General features: G+C 37.3%; 1 protein-coding gene, 1 long non-coding RNA gene and 1 pseudogene across 12 annotated transcripts in view; 1 reads left to right on the plus strand and 2 right to left on the minus strand.

The window, feature by feature from the left end:
* The window catches only part of LOC113918799, a 40,278-nt gene extending 23,606 nt beyond the window's left edge, over positions 1–16,672 (plus strand). Inside the window, exons 2-3 of the long non-coding RNA XR_003518689.1 lie at positions 13,360–13,416; positions 16,006–16,672. This is a non-coding gene — a long non-coding RNA (uncharacterized LOC113918799). The remainder of the gene's footprint in view (positions 1–13,359; positions 13,417–16,005) is intronic.
* Positions 1–24,923, minus strand: part of CFAP20DC (CFAP20 domain containing) — a 266,758-nt gene that overhangs the window by 169,087 nt on the left and 72,748 nt on the right. The gene's annotated exons all lie outside the window — the stretch shown is intronic.
* On the minus strand, positions 19,480–19,659 carry LOC113918978 (annotated as a pseudogene).

The following is a 24,923-nucleotide window of genomic DNA, read 5'->3' on the forward strand; positions in this document are numbered from 1 at the left end:
ACTCTACACTAGATTTTTACAGTCTTCTAGCCTACAAAAAAATTCAATTTGTATGAACTGAGAAACTGCTAGCCTTTAATAACCATGCTTGTTCCAGCCCCTTAAGCTTGTGTTATCTTGGGACATACTGTCACCTACTAAATAGGAAAACATTATGGGTTTCTTTCCCTAAAAATGCACCTGTCATTTTATATAGGCTCTTAGTCTGCTTAGAGACAGACACAAAACACTGACTGTCGGTTTCACTTCCTAAGCACATATCTTCAAACCAGAATTATAATACACAAGTTTATTGCTCACTATTCAGGTCAAGTCACAGTGATACCAAGGACACTGAATTTGAACATCTTTAATAGATTTAGACCACAGCCATGATCACAAAGATTAGGTTTCCTTCAAATTGATAGAGGCTCATTTTTATGTTCTGCTTCCTTTAGGTCTCACAGGTAACACAGCAGGCTTAAAATCTCCAAACCTGTCTCAGGCTGCTATATGGTAGAGTTGATGCTTATTAAAGACTGTCTTTTTATCAGAGAATAGTGATGTTTCCCCCATTTTTAGCACTTTATCTAGATGTACAAACTGCTAATTTTCTACAGTTGGTAACCCCCCAAGGTGACAACATTTCATTCAAATGAACTGTTACCAATATTTATAGAGTAATTAACTATTTTAAAAGTCAACATAGCTTTTTCCATACTTCTTTCTTATCTCCCCTTCCTACTTTTCTATTCTCATTATTTCTTCCTTCTAAAATACATATTCTGTAGAAAAACTATTACTGAACAATGTTAAAATTAAGTACAGTAAAATTAGATGAGATGATTTCAGAGTATGTCGCAGATGTAAAAATTCTACTCTACCTGCACTAAAAAATGCCATAACGTAATGTATGTATGTATGTATGTATGTATGTATTTAAAAGATATTTATTTATTTATTTGACAGAGAGAGAGAGAGAGAGGGACAGCGAGAGAGGAAACACAAGCAGGGGGAGTGGGAGAGGGGAGAAGCAGGCTTCCCGCTGAGCAGGGAGCCCGATGTGGGGCTCAATCCTAGGACCGTGGGATCATGACCTGAGCTGAAGGCAGACGCTTAACGACTGAGCCACCCAAGTGCCCCACCATAACTTCATTTAAAAAGCAATAAATCCTTTTAATCCAGAGTCAGAGATAAGGTTAAGATGCAAAATGATTAAGTCCACCATAGTTTTATATTTAGATGTATAAGTAAATGTAGTATAATTTTTGCCCCAAGGCAGTATCTTCAAAGTGGGATGAGCACAAGTGGAGGTGGGGTGGTACATAATCATCGCTTTGTACAGAGGAAAATGTTAGAACTATCTTTCATCCTGTCCTTTTAAAATGTTACTTTTTGTGCATGTTTCATTATATAGCAGTACAGCAACATATTACTGTTTTTGAAATAAATGAATGTACCTATGTGGTTAGTGTGCTCAAACATTTTACCAAGAGGGTACAGGATCAAAGAAAGCATTGTTATGTTATTAGGTCTCTTGTGTAAGACACTCTAATTAGGGAATAAAGGAAAGACTATGTAGGGATTTTGGAAAGGGAAAAGGATGAAAAACTTTCCTTGCATTTTACAAAAAGATTGGTTGCATCAACCAAAAACTTATTTGAGACACTGTTTTATTAAAGGTTTGTTTTGCTTACAGAGATAATACTATGTCATTTTTATTCAAATTGGTAACTCCAAACAGAGGAATGTTTGAATAAACTACCACTTTATCAACGTATAAAATGACGGGAACATTCATTCATTCATTCATTCATTCATTCACATATTCAACAAATACTCACTGAGCCAGGAAATATCCTGGGAATACACTGGGGAACATGATGGTGAAAAAAACAAGGTAAAAATGGAGAAAGAGACAAAATAAATGCAAATTATCTTAAATCAATGAAGATGACAAAGAAAAGACTGAATTAGAAAATATCAAGAAATGACCTACTTTGGACAGTAAAGACAGCAGGGTTACGTAGGACCTGGTAGGTAAAAAAGGGACATGAAGTAGAAAGGGTAAGCAAGAGCCAAATCATGCAGGGTTTTTAGCAAAGGTTTATAAATTTATTGTTCACAAAAGGAATCTATTAGAGAGTCAACATTCTACCTTGCATATGAATGGATATCTTTTAAAAACAAATAGTCTCGTTTATTTCTTTTTTTTTAAAGATTTTATTTATTTGACAGAAAGAGACACAGTGAGAGAGGGAACACAAGCAGGAGGAGTGGGAAAGGGAGAAGCAGGCTTCCCGCTGAGCAGGGAGCCTGATGCGGAGCTTGAACCCAGGACCCCAGTATCATGACCTGAGCCGAAGGTAGATGCTTAACGACTGAGCCACCCAGGCGCCCCTCCTTTATTTCTTTACGGGTAAAATATGTATAACTGAAAGGTGGATTTTAGAGTACAATCTCATGTTCTTTGATAAATGTATACACTGATGTAATCACCACTCCAAACAAAATATAGAACATTTCCCTCACCCTAGAAAGTTCTTTTCTGGCCCCTTCTAATCCTCACTCCTGATTTCTATTATCATGGGTAAGTTTTGTCTGTTCCTGAAATTCGTTTTATTTATTTAATTTTTGATTGGTATGTTAATCACCATACATTATATCATTAGTTTTTCATGTAGTGTTCCATGATTCATTGTTTGTGCATAAAACCCATGCTCCACGCAGAACGTGCCCTCTTTAATACCCATCACCAGGGTAACTCATTCCCCCACCCCTTCCCCTCTAGAATCCTCAGTGTGTTTTTCAGAGTCCATCGTCTCTCATGGTTCATCTCCCCCTCTGATTTAATCCCCTTCATTCTTCCCCTCCCGCTATATTCTTCTTCTTTTTTTTTCTTAACATATATTGCATTATTTGTTTCAGAGGTACAAATCTGTGATTCAACAGTCTTGCACAATTCACAGCGCTCACCATAGCACATACCCTCCCCAATGTCTGTCACCCAGCCACCCCAACCCTCACACCCCCCCACCACCCCAGCAACCCTCAGTTTGTTTCCTGAGATTAAGAATTCCTCATATCAGTGAGGTCATATAATACAAGTCTTTCTCTGATTGACTTATTTCACTCAGCATAACACCCTCCAGTTCCATCCACGTCCTTGCAAATGGCAAAATCTCATTCCTTTTGATGGCTGCATAATATTCCATTGTGTATATATACCACTTCTTCTTAATCCATTCATCTGTTGATGGACATCTTGGCTCTTTCTACAGTTTAGCTATTGTGGACATTGCTGCTATAAACATTGGGGTGAACGTACCCATTCGGATCACTACATTTGTATCTTTGTGGTAAATACCCAGTAGTGCAATTGCTGGATCGTTTGGTAGCTCTATTTTCAACTGTTTGAGGAACTTCCATACCGTTTTCCAGAGTGGTTGCACCAGCTTGCATTCCCACCAACAGTGTAGGAGGGTTCCCCTTTCTCCACATCCCCGCCAACATCTGTCGTTTCCTGACTTGTTAATTTTAGCCATTCTGACGGGTGTGAGGTGGTATCTCATTGAGGTTTTGATTTGGATTTCCCTGATGCCGAGAGATGGTGAGCACTTTTTCATGTGCCTGTTGGCCATTTGGATGTCTTCTTTGGAAAAATGTCTGTTCACGTCTTCTGCCCATTTCTTGATTGGATTATTTGTTCTTTGGGTGTTGAGTTTGATAAGTTCTTTATAGATTTTGGATACTAGCCCTTTATCTGATATGTCATTTGCAAATATTTTCTCCCATTCTGTCGGTTGTCTTTTGGTTTTGTGGACTGTTTCTTTTGCTGTGCAAAAGCTTTTTATCTTGATGAACTCCCAATAGTTCATTTTTGCCCTAGCTTCCCTTGCCTTTGGCAATGTTTCTAGGAAGAAGTTGCTGCAGCTGAGGTTGAAGAGGTTGCTGCCTGTGTTCTCCGTTAGGATTTTGATGTACTCCTGTCTCACGTTTAGGTCTTTCAACCATTTGGAGTCTATTTTTGTGTGTGGTGTAAGGAAATGGTCCGGTTTCATTCTTCTGCATGTGGCTGTCCAATTTTCCCAACACCATTTGTTGAAGAGACTGTCATTTTGCCATTGGACATTCTTTCCTGCTTTGTCGAAGATTAGTTGACCATAGAGTTGAGGGTCCATTTCTGGGCTCTCGATTCTGTTCCACTGATCTATGTGTCTGTTTTTGTGCCAGTACCATACTGTCTTGATGATGACAGCTTTGTAATAGAGCTGGAAGTCCGGAATTGTGATGCCGCCAGCTTTGCTTTTCTTTTTCAACATTCCTCTGGCTATTTGGGGTCTCTTCTGGATCCATACAAATTGTAGGATTATTTGTTCCATTTCTTTGAGAAAAGTGGATGGTATTTTGATGGGGATTGCATTGAATGTGTAGATTGCTCTAGGTAGCATTGACATCTTCACAATGTTTATTCTTCCAATCCATGAGAATGGAACGTTTTTTCATTTCTTTGTGTCTTCCTCAATTTCTTTCATGAGTATTTTATAGTTTTCTGAGTACAGATTCTTTGCCTCTTTGGTTAGATTTATTCCTAGGTATCTTATGGTTTTGGGTGCAGTTGTAAATGGGATCGACTCCTTAATTTGTCTCTCTTCTGTCTTGTTGTTGGTGTATAGTAATGCCACTGATTTCTCTGCATTGATTTTATATCCTGCCACTTTACTGAATTCCTGTATGAGTTCTAGCAGTTTTGGGGTGGAATCTTTTGCGTTTTCCACATAAAGTATCATATCATCTGCAAAGATTGAGAGTTTGACTTCCTCTTTGCCGATTTGGATGCCTTTGATTTCTTTTTGTTGTCTGATTGCTGTGGCTAGGACTTCTAATACTATGTTGAATAGCACTGGTGATAGTGGACATCCCTGCCACGCTCCTGCCTTAGGGGGAAAGCTCTCAGCTTTTCCCCATTGAGAATGATATTTGCTGTAGGTTTTTAATAGATGGCTTTTATAATATTGAGATATGTACTCTCTGTCCCTATACGCTGAAGAGTTTTGATCAAGAAAGGATGCTATGGTTTGTCAAATGTTTTTTCTGCATCTATTGAGAGGATCATATGATTCTTGTTCTTTCTTTTGGTAATGTATTGTATCACGTTGATTGATTTGCGGATGTTGAACCAAGCTTGCAGCTCAGGGATAAATCCCACTTGGTCATGGTGAATAATCCTTTTAATGTACTGTTGGATCCTATTGGCTAGTATTTTGGTGAGAATTTTTGCATCCATGTTCATCAAGGATATTGGTCTGTACTGCTCCTTTTTGATGGGGTCTTTGTCCGGTTTTGGGATCAAGGTAATGCTGGCCTCATAAAATGAGTTTGGAAGTTTTCCTTCCATTTCTATTTTTGGAACAGTTTCAGGAGAATAGGTATTAATTCTTCTTTAAATGTTTGGTGGAATTCCCCTGGGAAGCCATCTGGCCTCGGGCTTTTGTTTGTTGGGAGATTTTTGATGACTGCTTCAATTTCCTTAGTGGTTATAGGTCTGTTCAGGTTTTCTCTTTCTTCCTGGTTCATTTTGGTAGTTGATACATCTCTAGAAATGCACCCATTTCTTCCGGGTTATCTAATTTGCTGGCATAGAGTTGCTCATCATATGTTCTTATAATTGTTTGTATTTCTTTGGTGTTGGTTGTGCTCTCTCCTCTTTCATTCATGATTTTGTGGATTTGGGTCATTTCTCTTTTCTTTTTGATAAGTCTGGCCAGGGGTTTATCAATCTTGTTAATTCTTTCAAAGAATCAGCTCCTAGGTTCGTTGATCTGTTCTACTGTTCTTTTGGTTTCTATTTCATTGATCTCTGCTCTGATCTTTATTATATCTCTTCTCCTACTGGGTTTAGGCTTTATTTGCTGCTTTTCTCTAGCTCCTTTAGGTGTAGGGTTAGGTTGTGTATTTGAGACCTTTCTTGTTTCTTCAGAAAGGCTTGTATTGCTCTATACTTTCCTCTTAGAACTGCCTTTGCTGTATCCCAAAGATTTTGAACAGTTGCGTTTCCATTTTCATTGGTTTCCATGAATTTTTTAAATTCTCCTTTAATTTCCTGGTTGACCCATTCATTCTTTAGTAGGATGCTTTTTAGCCTCCATGTATTTGAGTTCTTTCCGAATTTCCTCTTGGGATTGAGTTCTAGTTTCAAAGCATTGTGGTCTGAAAATATGCAGGGAATAATCCCAATCTTTTGGTACCTGTTGAGAGCTGATTTGTGACCTAGGATGTGATCTATTCTGGAGAATGTTCCATGGGCACTAGAGAAGAATGTGTATTCCGTTGCTTTGGGATGGAATGTTCTGAATATATTTGTGAAGTCCATTTGGTCCAGTGTTGCATTTAAAGTCTTTATTTCCTTGCGGATCTTTTGGTTAGATGATCTGTCCATTTCAGTCAGGGAGGTGTTAAAGTCCCCCAGTATTATTGTATTGTTGTCAATGTGTTTCTTCGCTTTTGTTATTAATTGCCCTATATAATTGGCTGCTCCAATGTTAGGGGCATAGATATTTACAATCGTTAGATCTTCTTGGTGGATAGATCCTTTAAGTAGGATATAGTGTCCTTCCTCATCTCTTATTACAGTTTGGTTTAAAATCTAATTTGTCTGATATAAGGATTGCCACCCCAGCTTTCTTTTGGTGTCCATTAGCATGGTAAATGGTTTTCCACCCCCTCACTTTCAATGTGGGGTGTCTTTGGGTCTAAAATGAGTCTCTTGCAGACAGCATATCGATGGGTCTTGTTTTTTAATCCAATCTGATAGCCTGTGTCTTTTGATTGGGGCACTTAGCCCATTTACATTCAGAGTAACTATTGAAAGAAATGAATTTAGTGCCATTGTATTGCCTGTAAGGTGACTGTTACTGTTTTTGTTTGTATGCCTTTCTGGTCTATGGTGCTTTAGGCTCTCTCTTTGCTTAGAGGATCCCTTTCAATATTTCTTGTAGGGCTGGTTTCATGTTTGCAAATTCCTTTAGTTTTTGTTTGTCCTGGAAGCTTTTTATCTCTCCTTCAATTTTCAGTGAGAGCCTAGCTGGATATAGTATTCTTGGCTGCATATTTTTCTCGTTTAGTACTCTGAAGGTATCATGCCAGTACTTTCTGGCTTGTCAGGTCTCTGTGGATAGGTCTATTGCCAATCTAATGTTTCTGCCTTTATAGGTTACATATATCTTCTCCCGAGCTGCTTTTAAGATTTTCTCTTTGTCTCTGAGACTCGTAAGTTTTACTATTAGATGTCGGGGTGTTGACCTATTTTTATTGATTTTGAGAGGGCTTCTCTGTGCCTCCTGAATTTTGATGCCTGTTTCCTTCCCCACATTAGGGAAGTTCTCTGCTATAATTTGCTTCAATATACCTTCTGCCCCTCTCTCTCTTTCTTTTTCTTCTGGGATCCTAATTATTCTAATGTTGTTTCGTCTTACTGTATCACTTATCTCTCGAATTCTGCCCTCCTGATCCAGTAGTTGTTTATCTCTCTTTTTCTCAGCTTCTTTATTTTCCATCATTTGGTCTTCTATATCGCTGATTCTCTCTTCTGCCTCATTTAGCCTAGCAGTTAGTGCCCCCATTTTTTATTGCAACTCATTAATAGCCTTTTTGATTTCGATTTGGTTAGATTTTAGTTCTTTTATTTCTCCAGGAAGGGTGTCTCTAATAACTTCCACGCTTTTTTCAAGTCCAGCTAGTATCTTCAAAATCATGATTCTGAGCTCTAGTTCTGACATCGTACTAATGTCCGTATTGAGTAGGTCCCTGGCAGACGGTACTACCTCTTGTTCTTTTTGCTGAGGTGATTTCTTTCATCTTGTCATTTTGTCCAGAGGAGAATAGATGAATGAGAGAACAAAATGCTAACAGGTTAACAACGTCCCCAGAAAATATGCTCTAAACAAATCAGAAAAGACCTGAAACCAGAGGGAAAGAAAGAAAAAAGAAAGTGAAAAAAATAAAGAAAAAGATAAAAACAAACAAAAACAGAACAAAACAAAACAAAAAAACAGAATATGATCAAATATGTTCAGGCTGGTGCATAGATCAGTGCCACACACTAGATTTTGGGTGCATTTTGGTCTGTTAGAGGATAGTGCCTTCTAAAATTGTAAAGAAAGAAAGACATATTTGTACAAAATAAGGGTTGATACAATGAAGGGATGGAAGATGACTGTAAAGATGAAAGTTATAAAAGATTTTATAAAAGGATGATAAGAAGTTGTTTGAAAAAAGAAAGAAGAAGATTAAAAAAAAAAAGGGAGAGAATGTCATCAGGCAGGAGACTAGAACAAAGCCATACTCTAGAGATTTAGGGTATATTTTGATCTGTTAGAAGAAACTGCATATCAAAATTTTAAAGAGAGAACAACTTATATATATATGCCAAAAATAAGGGTAACTTCTATGAAGGGATAGAATATGACTCTAAAAATAAATAAAAGTTTTTTTTTAAGGGATTGATAAGATGTTGGTTGAAAAAGGGAAAAAGAAAAATTCACAAAAATTTAAAAAATTAACATTGAAAAACTTATGAATCATGGTAAAAAACTATGAATTCTATGGTCAGTATTCCGCTAGTGCTGGAGTTCTCCCATTCTCCTTGATCGGTAAACTTGGTCTTGGCTGGCTGTTCGTGCTGATCTTCTGGGGGAGGGGCCTGTTGCGGTGGTTCCCAAATGTCTTTGCTGGAGGCAGAATTGCCCCGCCCTTTTGAGTCCAGGCTAAGCAAGCTGTTCGGGTTTTCTCTCAGGAACTTTTGTTCCCTGCAAGCTCTTGGTACAGCTTTGGAGGATGAGAGTGAAAATGGTGGCCTTCCAATCTCCGCCCGGAGGAGCCGAGAACTCGGGGCCCCGCTCCTCAGTGCGGCCCCAGAGAAAAGCAGTCAATCACTCCCATCTCCTCGGTCTCTGGCCGCACTCCATGCTTACCTGGCCTGTGACCTAGCGTTTCTGTCTCTGGCACCCGACACCGTGTGGAGTCTCCAAACCCAGCAGATCCCTGCGGTGCCCTCCCACGCTGCTCCTCCCGGGGGAGGAAGGGGAGTCTCCCTGGCTCTGCTACTTGTTGGGTCCCTGCTGGAGGAGCAGTGACCCGACTGGGCTGCGGATCACAGTTTATGGCCACCCCGAGCTGAGAGACCGCGCCTCGGCTCCGTCTCTGCAGCCATCTTCCCCACTCTGATACCTGGGAGCTCTGCCGCACTCAGGCACCCCCGTCTTTCTGTGACCCCGAGGGTCCTGAGACCATACTGTTCCGTGAGGGTTCCACCTCCCGCTTAGCCACTGGAGTGACATCCCTCAGCGGAGCTGACTTGTAAAGTTTCGATTTTGTGCTCGGCGGCTCTATCACTTGCCAGAAGCGGCTGACGGAGGCCCCCTCCTCCGCCGTCTATCCTCCCGAATATCGCCTCGGATTCACTTCTCCGCACGTCCTACCTTCCAGTAAGTGGTGGCTTCTCTGTTCAGAGAGTTGTTGCTATTCTCTTCTTTGATCTCCTGTTGAGTTCGTAGGTGTTCAGAATGGTTTGATCCCCATTCAGCTGAATTCTTGAGAGCGGACGAAATCCAGGTCTCCTACTCCTCCGCCATCTTGCTCCACCTCCTGTTCCTGAAATTCTTACAAATGAAATGGTGTAGCATATACTCTTGTGACTGGCTTCTTTCACTTAACAGGACATTCTTGAGATTCATCCATATTGTGGCATGCACCAATAGTTCCTTTCTTTAACTGAGTCTTGCATGGCTCTACAATTTATCTATCCACTCTGTTGTTGATGGGCATTTGTTTCCAGTATTGGTTTCTTATAAATAAAACCTGTCTGAATATGCTCATAGAGTCTTCTTGTGGACAAGTATTTTCATTCTCTTGATAACTAGGAATGGGATTACTGGGTAATTGGGGAATATATAGGTATAACTTTATAGAAATAATTCTCCAAAATGGTTGCAATGGTTCCATATTCTCACCAACTTTTGGTAGTATCAGGCTTTAAGTTTTTTTGTTTTGTTTTGTTTTTTGTTTTGGAGAAAGAGAGAGAGAGAGAAAGAGAGAGGAGCAAGGGTGGGGAGGGGAGAAGGGGCAGAGGGAGAGGAAGAGAGAGAATCCCAAGCAGAATCTGTGCTGAGTTTGTAGCCCTATGCAGGGCTTGATCTCATGACCCTGAGATCATGACCTGAGCCGAAACTGAGTCTGATGCTTAAATGACTGAGTCACCCAGGCTCCCTGGTACTCTCAGATTTTAATGTTAGCCAATTCTAGTTGGTATGAATGGATATCATTGCGATTTTATTTCCATTTGTCTTATGAATAATGACATTGACCACTTTTGCATGTGTTTACTGGCATGTCTTGTGAAATGGCTGTTAAGTCATTTGTTCAGTTTCTTTGGGTTGTTTTCTGATAATTCTGAGAGTTCGTTATATATTTTGGATATACATCCTTTGTCAGACATATGCATTGTGATTATTTTCTTCCCTATTAGCACAATGATATCTTTTGTTAACCTTTTATTTGGAAATAATTTCTCACAGAAAAGTATCAAGAATAGTGCACAGAAACTCATATATACCTTGTCTAAATTAGCTTAATGATACCTTTTAATTAACAGAAGTTTTTAATTTCATGAAGTCCAGTTTATCAACATTTATATTAGTACTTTCTACGTCCTAAAAAATCCCTGCCTAGCCGAAAGCTGCAAAGAAGGTACTTTCCAACATTTTCTTCTAGATCTTCATAGTTTTAGTCCATCCAATATTAATTTCAGTGTATTGTGTGAGGTAATAGGTATGGTACTTTCTGTATGTTTATTCAGTTGTCCCAGCATATTTGTTAGAGATTCTCCTTTCCAAACTGAAATGCCATGATACTTTGTTGAAAATCAATTTAATATATATGTATGAGTGTGTGGATCTATTTCTGGGCTTTCCATTGATCCATCTGTTCCATTTATCCATTCTTCCACCAATGTCAACTGCCTCAGTCATTGTGGATTTGTAGTAGGTCTTGAAACTAGACAAACTCTTCAACTTGATTTTGTTCAGGTTTGTTTGGCCCTTATTTTCCATAGATTTTAGGATCCACTTATCATTTTCTATAAAAATGTTGTTGGGAGTTTTTGGATCGTGTTGAATCTACAGATCAATTTGGGGAGCAAAATACTGAGTCACCCTATCCACTTACATGATATATCTTCTGCATTTATTTAGACCTTGTTTAATTTCTTTCACAATGTTTTATAGTTTTCATTTTAGAAATCTTGCACATCTTTTGTTAAATTTATTCCTAAGTATTTTGTTTTTTGACATGATTGAAAACGAATTCTAAAAATTCACCAGCCAAATGCTACTAGTATATAGAAATTCCACTGATTTTTGTATATAATTCTTTCTGTGACCTTGTTAATTCACACATTAGTTTTTGTAGTTGTTTTGTAGATTCTTGAAGATTTTATATATAAAATCGTGTCTTCAGTGAATAAAGACTTTTACTTCTGCTTTTTGCAATCTTTATACCTTTTATTTCTTTTTCTTGCATTACTGCACTGGCTAGCACCTCCAGCATATAGTAAATTGAAGTGATAAGCACACAAACCCCTGCCTTGTTCCTGATCACAGGGGAAAAATATTCACTATGTTTCTATTAAATGTGATGTTAGATATAGGTTTCCTTTATCAGATTTAATATGTTCTCTTCTATTTCATTTTTTTAAAGTCTTTTTTTCTTTTTCTTTTTTTTTAAGGTATGAAAGGGTGTGGAATTTTTTCAATGCCTTTTTTCTGCATTGATTCAGATTCTATTGTTCTTCTTTATTCTGTTCATACTTTGAATTATACTGATTTTCAAATGTGAAATCAACCTTGTACTCTTGGTATAAATTTCAATTATGCTTGCATTTTGTTGAAGATTTTTACATCCATGTTCATGAGGGACATTGGTTTGTAATTTTCTCATAATATCTATGTCAGGTTTTGATAACAGAGTTAAGCTAATCCCACAAAGTGATTTGGGAAGTGTTTCCTCCTCTTTTGTCTGAAAATTTGTTTAAAATGGTGCTAGTTTAAATGTTAATAGAATTAATCTAAGTCTGAAGTTTTCTTTGTGGGAAGATTTTGGTTATACATTCAATTTAATAGATTAGTAGGCTATTCAGATTTCTAATTTTTGTTGTTTTAGTTTTGATAAACAATTGTGACTTTACTGCCACAAAGTTGTAAATATTATTCCCTTTATTATCAATTTAACATCGGTAGGATCTGTAGTCCTATTCCTTCTCTCATTCCTGACATTGGTAACTTGTGATTTTTCTCTTTATATTAATCAATCTGCTTTGGTTTATTAAGTTTTATCTTTTTAAAGAAACAACTCTTGGCTTTGTAAATTTTCTCTATTCTTTGTTTTCAATTTTATTGATTACTGGTTCTGTTTTTATTTCTTTCCTTCTAGTTACTTTGGGTTTCATTTGTTCTTCGCCCCCCACCCCCCAGCTTCTTAGGATGGAAAGTTAGATACTTAATTTTAAACTTTTCTTTTTTCTCATACAAATATTTAAAACTTATAAGCTTTCCTCTAAGCATTATGTTAGCTGCCTCCCACAAATTCTGGAATGTTGTATTATAATTTTCATTCAGTTTGAAATATTTTTCCAATTTCCCATATGATTTCTTCTTTGAATCTTGGGCTACTTAGATGTGTGCTATTTAATTTCCAAACAGTACAGTCTTTTCTATATATTGCATTGCTATTGATTTTTAATTTCATTCCATTGTGGTCAGAGAACATACTTTATAAAGTTTCCTTTCTAAAAAGACATTGTATGATTCAGCATATGACTGGTGAATGGTCTACATGCACTTGCATTTTATTATTTTAAAACTTAAAAAAATTAAAAACTACTTTCCCCAAGTCTACTCCATACTGACCTATCATCTATTTATCTTTAGGGCATTCTTTCATATTTCTGGGCAGTTCTGGCACCTAGATCAGAATTTTCTTCTGCTACCATTCTGGGTAACTTTATCTACCCAGAGAGCGAAATTAAATTAAAACTAAACCTATTCCACGATAATAACCAACACATCTATTCCAACTTCAAGGTCTCGTCTTCAAATTTTCTTCCTGATATCATTCATTCATTGAACTAGCATTCAATGCCTTAGTGGCACAACACAAGGTACTAGAATTATGGAAGTAGCTGAGATGTAGAAATCATACTTCAGTGTGGGAGGAAAAAATAACCAGTCTTAAGTAGCTGTTTTCAGCACATTTCATAGACATTATCTTATTAAGTTTCACAAAAATCCTTCATTGAAGGCAGTATATTCATTCTCTATTTTGTAGATGGGGAAACTAGACTCCAGAAACTAAGGAAGCTACTAGTCTATGGAAGTACAGCTAGTAAGTAGCAGAGTGTTAAATCTTGTCTCTTTAAAATCCACTGCCATTTCAGTGATATGACTGTATGGTCACTACCATAACAGGCTGAAGTTCTTTAATTCGTTTATGCCAAATGGCCACTATATGCCACATGCTGTGCTAGCAGTGACAAGAGTGCCTTGGTGTCCATCCTCACAGAACCACAGCTAAACACTTTCAATACAATACTTGTTTATCTGATGAAAATCATGTACCCTTTCTCTTCTCCCCTTCTCACTCTTTTAAAACCATTTCCCACTCAATTCTGGATTCCAGTCTGGATCCAATTACCCAATAGGTCACAAACATGTGTCTTACAACCATGACCCATATAAAGCCTCCTGAAAGGATGATCCAAAGCTAGCAAGATGAGTGTACTCTGCTAGAATGTGGCAATTTATCTAAAGAAAAAAGATCTATCAAGCATCAGAAGGTTTTTTTGTTTGTCATATAATCAGAACAAGTGAATAAAGCTGCTTCAGTACTTGATGTATGCATTCCCCAAAGGAAAGGCAATAATATTATTATTAAATATTAATTACTTATTGAACATTTTCTATATGCCAATACTGTATTAAGTATTCTACATGCATTACCTCACTTAATGCTCCCATAAATCTTACAAGATGCCTACGATTATTATCTCTACTTAACAGATGAGGAAACTGAAGCTTTAGTTCCCAAAGTTACACATCTAGCAGAATCCAGATTTAAACTCAGATCTAAATGATTCTAGTACCTACATTCTTAACCACATGCTGACTTTCTTTTGGGCAGATAGTGCCTAAACACATCCATAGTAGAATAATCTTTGCTCCTGGGAACAAAATATTTAATATCTGGTAGCTAAGACTCCTATCTTTCACTGTGTTTGGATGGACAGAGCCCATGTTTGCCTTCATGTGTTTCCATTGGCAAAATCTTCCTTTAAAAATTTGTAAAAAACAAACAAAAAAACCCTCTCTGATCCAGGAACTATTATCTTACAATTAAAAGCTCATAGGCTAATCTTGCTTTCTTTATTTCTATGTTCTTGAAGGTCACTTTACTGTCCCACCATAGGCCTCATATACTTACAATCCTCTCAGTTATAAAAGATCACTTCACTGTTCCACCATAGGCCTCATAATCCTCTCAGTTATTAGTGAGGACCTCTGTGAATCACTGATTGTCCCGTTTTGAACATTTGGGCTTCACTATTCCAATTAGCTGTCAGATCCTGTCACAGTCACCCTTCTAGTAGTTTCATGTCTGTTTCTTCTTTGGTTTTCTATAGCCACAATGCTTAGTCATCTGTTGCTTTGAATACACTAGTCTCTCTGCCTCCACACTTGAACTCTGCCTCCACACATGGACTCTCAGTCCATTCTTCATGTAGACCAGCCATGGGGACTGAATATCTTCCCTTGGCTCCAATTTCTTTGGCATTCTATAGCCTAAGGAATAACGCCCAAGGTTCCTTATCTTGTTATTCAAGGACCTCCAAAATCTGACTCTTGGTCACTACTCCATTATCACTTTTCTCCACATTCCTCAATGTACCCTCTGCTTTTGTCAGACTTCATATAATAAGGAGTGCAAGACTGAAACCAGGGGGTTGCAGAGACACCAGGTGAGAACATCAGCAAGGAGTGAAATTGCAGAATAAGGCCAGGTTAACATGAGATATCAAGAAGAGCTCGATGGGGCAGGTATCAAGGCTATACTTAATAAAGAGAAAAGGGTGAAAAATGGAAGAGCAACATCTAAATCCCTACCATATGCCAGAACCTCCACTCAATTTCACCAATGCTCTCATTTATTCCTCCCAACAATTTTTTTGAAATAGAAATTAATAATCACATCTTACCAATGTAGTGAGAGGCTCAGAGACATTAAGCCATTTGTTCATGGTCTCAGAGCTAGTATGTGGCAGAGCCAGTAATCTATCTAAAAAGATAAAGCAAGAGGAATAAAGGTACATTATTTACAAGTCTATCCGACAATTCCAAAGGATGGCAGTGTATGGCTTAGTGTGTTTGAAGGGTTTCATGCTTACTAGGAAGGAAGAAGTGAGTAACTGGCCTAGAATCCATTCAACCCCTTTACTAAAGGGCATTCATTCCAGGAGAAAGGTAACCAGCCAAAGCTCCTTATAAACATGACTGACCTCTGACAAATACATCAGTGGTGTTTATTAGAGGGAAAGTCCTTAATAAATGGGTTTTTTGTTTTGTTTTGTTTTTGCAGGATGCACCCAATTCTCTAAGATTGCTTATGGTTAACAAACTTGGAATCCATGCACTTACGGGGCATGGTTCCTCGGAAAATGTCACATAAGCTAAAAGTTGAAGAGCTCCCTTTGGGTGAGCAATATTCTCAGGTGTTGTTCTCTCAAATATTGCTTAGAGAAGTCATCTGTTAAATCTGGGCCAAAGTGCATTTAGAAAGAACTGGAGAGCTGCAATTGTTGTTCCAGATCTCTTTCTGCTTCACATGTGCATTAGTACTGGCTAAGATCTCTGATTCTTGTGAGTCTGTTTGACAATCAAAGCCTTTGCACAATCTCATATGCCTGGTTGTGTTGTGCAGCTTCTTTAGGATGCACATCTTCAAAAGCGGAGGCTGAGAAACGGACACAGGTACAAGTGTTTTATTGGACAAGAGATTCCATGATGCAGGAATGAAGAAGAGGGAGAGTAAGACAACAAAAGAGGAAAAGCCAAGATAAGAATGCACTGTCAACAACACTGCTGTAGACTACAGGGGCTCCACTCCACCAGAACATCCATGGAGACATGTACAGAATGCCTCCCAGAACTGTCCACTTGAGGAGTAGGAGGTGGGAGCCTCTATCCGCTAACTTCTGACCCCCAATGGTTAAGGGTTCCCTCAGGGGGCCTTACCACCCCAGTATTTCCAAGCTATGCCTGTCTGTGGGTAGAGTAGTAGGCTCCCACAGCATCAAAGAAGGTCCTGGATGGCACTTGATATGGGATGCTATCCAAGCAAGCTTGCTCCAAACCACCCACTGCAGTCGCAGCTGGTATTAGAGGTGGACCCAGAGGATGTGACATGGAACACTGGGGTGGGCTGCCACAATGACAATACCAGCATGTTTGCTACTTAAACATACTCCATCCTTTTGTATTTCCATGCCTTTGCTTATGCATTTCCCTTGGAATGTCCCTTCTCTCATTCTGCAAACTGAAATTATATTCATTCATCACAGTTTGGGTTGAAATGCCACCTCCTCCTGGAAAACATCTCAGATCTCCAAATTAAAAATAATTACATCTTTTTTTTTGACTTACCACAGCATATTTTTCAACCTCTATTACTGAATTTCTTTCATTCCCCTTTGGTGTTCTAGGTCAGTAACTATAGCCCACTTTATGGGCCATAATCTGATGCAAATACGCAAATCTTTTCCTTTGTTTTCATGGGTGAATAACATGTGGTCCTATATACTTCAGCTTTACCACTTGCTAGTAACATTCTAATTGAGTTTAAAAACGTTACTAGAATTTGGTGTTCCAAAGCCCATTTTAGAGTTTCAAGAAGTCTCTCATTCTAAATTCCACAAAGAAATCTAACTGCCCTGAAATGTTTGGTAATTTGTAGAGGTTCCCAGTATGTACATGCACAAACACAAGAGATGGATTTCTGCAGTTTGGGGGAAGGACAATTTATTACAAATTCGTCATCACTGTTGTCTTGAGTTGACTGTAGTTTTTGAGTACTGCTTTTTTTTTTTAGAGATTGTTACTATTTTATATATTTTTAAAGATTTTATTTATTTATTTGCCAGAGAGAGAGAGAGAGCGAGAGAGAGTGAGAGCACAAGCAGGGGGAGCGGCACGCAGAGGGAGAATCAGAGGGAGCAGGGAGCCTGATGTGGGACTCAATCCCAGGACCCTGGGATCATGACCTGAGCCGAAGGCAGACGCTTAACCGACTGAGCCACTCAGGTGTCCTGTGATTGTTACTATTTTAAAGATTTTTATTTATTTTAGAAAAAGAGAGAGAGAGAATGAGCAGAGGCAGAGGGAGAGAGAGAATCTCAAGCAGACTCCACACTGAGTGCAGAGCCTGACACAGGGCTCAATCTCATGACCCCAAGATCATGTCCTGAGCCGAAATCAAGAGTGGGACGCTTAACTGACTGAGCCACCCAGGTGCCCCAAATTGTTATTTTAGACTAATCATTATCAACAAGTGTGGAAATAAGCTGTAATGGTTAAGAGCAATAATTTTAAAGCCATATTTTCTGTGTTCAAATTCTGGCTTCACCATTTCTTAGTTATGTGACACTGGGCATCTTAACCTTTTGTACCTCAGTTTCTTTATTAATAAAATGTAGAAAATAATAGTACTCATAGGATTGTTGTGAGGACTGCATACATAAGTGAATATAAGAAAAATGCTTAGAACAATGCCAGGCATACAGAAAACTACCTAAGTACTAACCATCATCTTGGGTGGCTATGTATTTTTAGTCTTTAATTTTCTACTAAAATATTTACTAAGAAAGGTAGTGCCCTGCCCCCGGGGGGTGTAAGGCCTGATAAGAACCACACAATGGGTACATGGCCTGACTTTGCCCTTGTGGAGGTCAGGTTTTGGTCTACACAAGAGAGTTCTCAGTTAAATCTAACCATCATGGCTCTGATCTCTGGAAGAATTTCTAAATGCTCATGTGCCCAGTTTAGGACAGAGGTATTAAGACTAAGCCACTCATATGGTGATGAGAATTTATTCTACTGTCTTTGCAAAAATAAATATGCAAACCTTCCCTATCTCATAATCAAGAATAGTTGGTTTTGGAGGGAAAACAAAATCATGTGTTAAGCTTAAATGGTTCTGAAAACAAGCTGAATTGCTACTTAAAAAAAATTAAAATTAGTCATTCATGAGAGATAGAGAATATAAATGCATATGTGTGCCTACTTAAAAGCTTCATTATGCTCATGTGCTCATGTGCTTTTTTGGGGACAATTTAGTTGCTGTAAGGAAGGCTGCTTGTAAAACAGCTCTTCAGTTGTAATACAGGCTTGATTTTCACCATCTAAAACCTCCTGTGACCTAACAAAGCAGAAAAAGACAAGCAACACTGGCATTGCTTCTCTTAAACTTAGATACTTTATTAAAAAAACCATATATGAGTTAATATATTTTTATATCTGTAAGTGAGCATTCATAGCTAAGGGTCAGTAATGTGATAGAAAAAGTAATGAGACCATGTTGAGAAAAAATGGGGTAGTCAACAGGAAAATCAACCTCATTTATTATAATATTCTAGTGATCAGCAGGTGTAAAACTCTCTCAGCTATGGTCATTAACGACATTCATTCCAAACTTAACATCTACATTTGCAAACCATTTGAAAGTAAAATTACTTGCCAATTCAATTTCCAATTTGCTTTTATATCTTCATCTTTGATTGACAATTTTTTTTTTAACAATAGCAACCTCAGCGAGTACTTGAGTAAATGGTAGCAACCATCCAATAGTGTAGATAAACTTGTCTATTTAGATTACCTATTCACTTTTCTTCCACATGTACAATCATTTACAACCATGGAATGTTCACTTCAGGTTAGAATGAACTTGCAAAACTGATGTCAGGCTTCTGATGATTAGAATCATTTATTAGAATTATTTGTTCTTAAAGCCATAATGGTATTCATTTTTCTTATCATGACCTAAAAATGACCAAATTTGAATGCACACCTTCAGTGATGCTACCAAATAACTCCAAGTATAAATTACAAGAAAAGAGTGAGTTTGCAAAATAGTATATTTAAATGTGTGCAGGGATGTTTGGGTATATAGTTAATATGGCTGTGCACTGAAATTTAAAGTCATACAGAAGATGGCGCCATGCAGAAGGCCTCCCTTATGCATTCACTCATATGCTTCATGATCACCATGGGGAATTTTATTCCATCAATTTTTCCTGGGTCCCTTCGGCTGAAATTTAAATTCATTGAGGACTCTTTTGCCCTTTATAGAAAAATTCAGAATTCTGAACTTAAGATGCTTTCATATACTTATTAAAACACAAGGTAGACCTCTTTTTATAATTAGCATTCATTACAATGCACATTTCACATGTATTGCTTTACATCAATAACTGGTGCTCTTTGAATCTTTCTCTGAATGTCATTTGATCCCCTTTTTAATTAGCAATAATCGCGCCTCGGATAAACCTCACTGACTACGATACTGCCACTGCACAAAGCTGTTGATCCCCTTTTTAAAAACAGCTTTGTTGAGATACAATTTATGTGCCATAAAATTCACCTAGTGTACATTTTTAGTATATTTAAAGAGTTATGCAACCATCACCAGAATTTGGTTGTCAAACATTCCTATCATCCAAATAGATCCCACATACCTGTCTGCAGTCAATCCCCACTCTTATCCCCATCCCCAGGCTACCATGAATCTGGTTTGGGTCTGGAAACATTTGCCTTCTCCAGATCTTTCATATAAATGGAGTATAAAATATAAAATTTTTTGCATGTGACGTTTTTCATTGAGCACAATGTTTTTGACATTCATCCATATTGTAGCCTGTATCATTACTTTTTAATTGCAGAACAGTATTGTAATATATGGATATACCACATTTTGCTTATCCATTCACCAATGGAGTTGATGGAATTGTAGTTTGTCTCCAGGTTTGGCCAATCTAAATAATGGTACTAAGAACATTCATGTTGAGCTCTGTGTGTCGTCATATTTTCATGTTTCTTAGGCATATACCCAGGAAGACAGCCATTGTGGTGGGTATGAGGTAGTATCTTATTTTGGTTTTATTTTTTTAAAATTTTTTTCTTAAGTTGTTAAATTCCAGTTAGTTTACATATAATGTAATATTAGTTTCAGGTGTACAATACAGTGATTCAACACTTCCATAGAACACTTGGTGCTCATCACAACAAGTGTACTCCTTAATCCTTATCACCTATTAACTCATCCCCCAATGTACCTTCCCCCTGGTAACCATCAGTTCTCTACAGTTAAGAAAAAGTTAAAAATAGAACTACCCTACGATCCAGCAATTGCACCACCAGGTATTTACCCAAAGAATACAAAAATACTAACTCAAAGGGATACATGCACCCTGATGTTTACAGCAGCATTACCTATAATATCCAAATTATGGAAACAGTCATTACAGTTTTAATTTACATTTCCTTAATGAGAGTATTATCATGTGCTTTTTAGCCATTTATCTATCTGCTTTTATGAAATGCCTATTCAAATCTTTCACCAAGTTTTAAATTGGGTGAGATGTTTCTTTTATTAACAAACAGTGAGAGTTCTTTTAATATTCTGGATACAAGAACTTTACCATATATACAATTTGAAAATACTTTCACCAGCCTGAGGCTTGTCTTCATTTACTTAATGGTGCCTTTTGAATGCAAAACTCTTAAATTTTTATGAAGTCCAATTTATTATTTTTTTCTTTTATTATTTGTGTTCTGGTGTCATATCTACAAATGCTTTGCCTAACCCAGGATTGTGAAGATTTCCTATTGTTTTCTTCTAGAAGTTTTATACTTTTAACTCTTACATTTAGGTCTACAATCCATTTTGAGCTAATTTTTGTATATGGTGTGAGGTAAGGGTCTAAATTAATTTTTTTGCATGTGGATATCCAAATGTCCCAGCATCATTTGCTGAAAAGATTATTCTTTTACCCAACTGAAGTGCCTTAGCAATTTTGTAAACAAATCAACTGACCATAAATGTAAGGTTTTATTTCTGTATGCTGCTTCACTGATTTGTCTTCATGCCAGTACCATACTGCCTTGATCACTAGCCTTATAGTAAATTTTGAAATCAGTAAGTTTAAGTCCTCCACCTTTGTTCTTTCACAAAACTGTTCTACTATTCACCTTTGAATTTCCATATACATTTTAGGATCAGTTCATCAATTTCTACAAAAAAGCCCACAAAAAAAACCACTCCAAAATAAAAAAACAATCACCTGCTGGTGAAGCTTAGATAAATTTGGGGAGAACTGTCAACATAACAATATTTAATCTCCCAATAGAATGGCTATTTATTTATACCTTTAATTTCTGTCAGCAGTATTTTAAAATTTTCAGTATACAAATCTTACACTAATTTTGTTGAAGTTATTCCTAAGCATTTCATTCTTTTTGATGATACTGTGAGTGGAACAATTTCCTTAATTCCATTTTCAGATTACTCTATCTAGTATATAGAGATGCAACTGATTTTTGTGTATTGATTTTAATATTCTTCAAACTTGCGGTACTCAATTTCTTTTCCACAGACATTTATGCTGTTTGCAAATAAGCAGTTTTGCTTTTTCCTTTTCAATATGGATGCCTGATACTATTTATTTCTTTTTCTTGCCTTATTGCATTGACTAGAATCTCCAATACAGTGATGAATAGAAATGGTGAGAGAAGACAGCTTTGCCTTGTTTCTGATCCCTAGGGGGAAAGCATTCAGTCTATCACCATTAAGTATGATAAACTATATATTTTCATAGATGTCCTTTATCAGACTGAAGAAATTCCCTTCTTAGTTTGTGGTGAGTTTTTCTTTTTTTATTAACTCAAAATGGATCAAAGACTTAGATATAAAAGCTAAACCCATAGATCTCTTAGAAGAAAACACAGGTGAAAATCTTCATGCCCTTCAATCAACTAATGGTTTATTAGATATGATGTTTAAAGCACAAGCAAAAGAAAAAATAAACTACATTTTTAAAAATTAGAAACTTTTGTCCTTTAAAGGACACTATCAAGAAAGTAAGAAGAGCGATAGAATGGGGGAAAATTTTTACAAATCATATATCTAGTAAGAGTCTAGTGTCCAAAATGTATAAAGAATTCGTACAATTCAACAATAAAAAGAAATAATTCCATTTAAAAATTAGCAAAAAATTTGAATAGATATTTCTCCAAAGAAGATATATAAATGGCCAATAAGTAGATGAAAATATGCTCAGCATTATTAGCCAATAGGGAAATGAAAACTAAAACCATGAGATACCATTTCATACCCATAGGATGGGTACAATAAAAAAGACAAATAATAAGTGTTTCTGAGGATGTGGGGAAATTGGAGCCCACATACATTGCTGGTGGGGGTATAAAGTAGTACAGCCACTTTGAAAACAGTTTGGCAGTTCCTTAAAAGTTAAACGTAGAGTTCCATATGACCCAGAAATTTCACTGCCACATAAAGAACCACGAGGATTGAAAACATATGTCCACACAAAAATTTGTACATGAAGGGTCACATTAGCATTATTAATAATAGCCAAAAAGTAAACAACTCAAATGTCCATCAACTGACAAGTGAATGAACAAAATACAGTAGATCCATACAATGGATTATTATTCAGGCATAAAAAGGACCAAAGAGATGCTACAACATAGACAAATGTTGGAAACATTATGGTAAGTGAAAGAAGCTAAATGCAAAAGACTATTCCATTTATATGAAATGTTCAAAATAAGCAAATCCCTAGAGATGGAAAGAAAGGGCTAGGGGTAGCAGGGAGTAACTGCTAATGAATACAGGTACTTTGGGAGTGATGAAGCATTCTAAAATTACACAGTGTTGATGGTTGCACAACTTTGTGAAATATACTAAAAACCACTGAATAATACACCCTAAAGGGAGAATTTTATGGTATGTGAATTATATCTCCACAAAAAAAAGCTGTTAGTACTTCAATCACTAACTGGTAATGGGGCTTTGGGGAAGTGGAAATTTAGCAAAGGTATAGAAAAGAGTAAGCATCATCTTTCTTGGTGATGCTCTTGTGCTCCCGGAAAACATTCATTCAATGCCCCACAGTCATTGTTGTGAGTTAAACTGTGTCTCCCAGAAGGATATGTTCACGCCTTAATCCCGGGTACCTGTGAACGCAACCTTATTTGGAAATGGGGTCTTTGCAGATATAATCAAATTAAAATAAAGTCATGCTACGTTAGAGTGAGCTGTAATCCAATGATTGGCATCCTTATAAGAAGAGGGAAATTTGGACTAAGAGAGAGGGTGCCATGTGACAACAAAGGCAGAAATTGGAATGATGCATCTATAAGCTAAGAAATGCCAAAGATTGCTGGCAACTCTCAGAAAAGGTAGCAGAGAAGGGCATAGTACAGATTCTCATTCAGTGCTTTCGGAAGGAACTAACTGCTGGTAACTTGATTTGGGACTTTTAACTTCCAGAACTGTGAGACAATACATTTATGTTGTTTTAATCCATCCAGTTTGTGGTGATGTGTTATGGCAGCCCTAGGAAACTACTACACTAAATATTTACATCTTTATTACTAAAGACAAAGGGTTCCAGTGAGTAGAGTCAACCTCTTGGAGTCTCAATTCCTTCCTCATTGGGGATAATAACATCTGTCCATTCACTGTACTGAGAAAATGACCATGAAAACACTTCAGAAACTGTGAAGTACTTTATAAATATAGGCTATTACTCCTCCAGGTGTATGCTTTTAATTGATTTGTCAGCTCTAATTTATTGGGTTTTCTCTTTTCTTCAAGATCATCTGTTTTCAAGCAACATTCACCTTCCTTAGAAAAGCTACAGCCTGGGTACTAGAGTTCTCTAACTTAAAGTGAGAGGTCAAATTATGGAACTCATACCACCCATTCTCCTAACCCCCCCAAAAATACCTTGCCATAAATTGTCAATGAACTCACTTGTATTTTAGGATATACAACACCAATGCACTGTAGCCTTTTGTTTATACATAAGGTTAGGGTATTGTTCCATAATTGACTATTCTGTTGAACTGAATGGTATCATCATAAATGATCACTTTTCGAAGACCAGTATAAAGAAGATATTTGGCACTAAAGTACATCTTTCACAAATTGCAAATCAGTTAGATGCTCAATTATCAATATAAAATTCTACACAAACTCTCATTATTGGGGATTTCTGATTATTTACAGTTTTGAAAAAACTTTTTTTTTGTTGTTGTTGTTGTTGTTTAAATATTTTGCTGTAAGTTACCTGCAGTGGAAATTTAACAGTATCCAACAAGGGGGGAAATTTGTCAAATGTCCTTGAACACCTCCGGATTTTCTCTCCCTCTTCACCTCTGCTTTCCTGAATGTATCACTATAGCTGTAGGAGATTGTGACCCCTTAGATAACGTATATATTCTCTTATTCACATGAAAATCTCACATGTCTTTATTTTTAAAGATTTTATTTATTTATTTGAGAGAGAGAATGAGAGACAGAGAGCACGAGAGGGGACAGGGAAGAGGGTCCGAGGGAGAAGCAGACCCTCCGCTGAGCAGGGAGCCGATGTGGGACTCGATCCCAGGACTCCAGGATCATGACCTGAGCCGAAGGCGGTCGCTTAACCAACTGAGCCACCCAGACGCCCCATAAAATCTCACATGTCTTTAAATGGAGATTTTACAAGTATGTAAAGATACACTTATATGGAAGCTCATTATAACACAGAGAGAAAAACA

Source organism: Zalophus californianus, chromosome 1, assembly GCF_009762305.2.
Source record: "Zalophus californianus isolate mZalCal1 chromosome 1, mZalCal1.pri.v2, whole genome shotgun sequence".
NCBI classification, from domain to species: Eukaryota; Metazoa; Chordata; class Mammalia; order Carnivora; family Otariidae; genus Zalophus; species Zalophus californianus.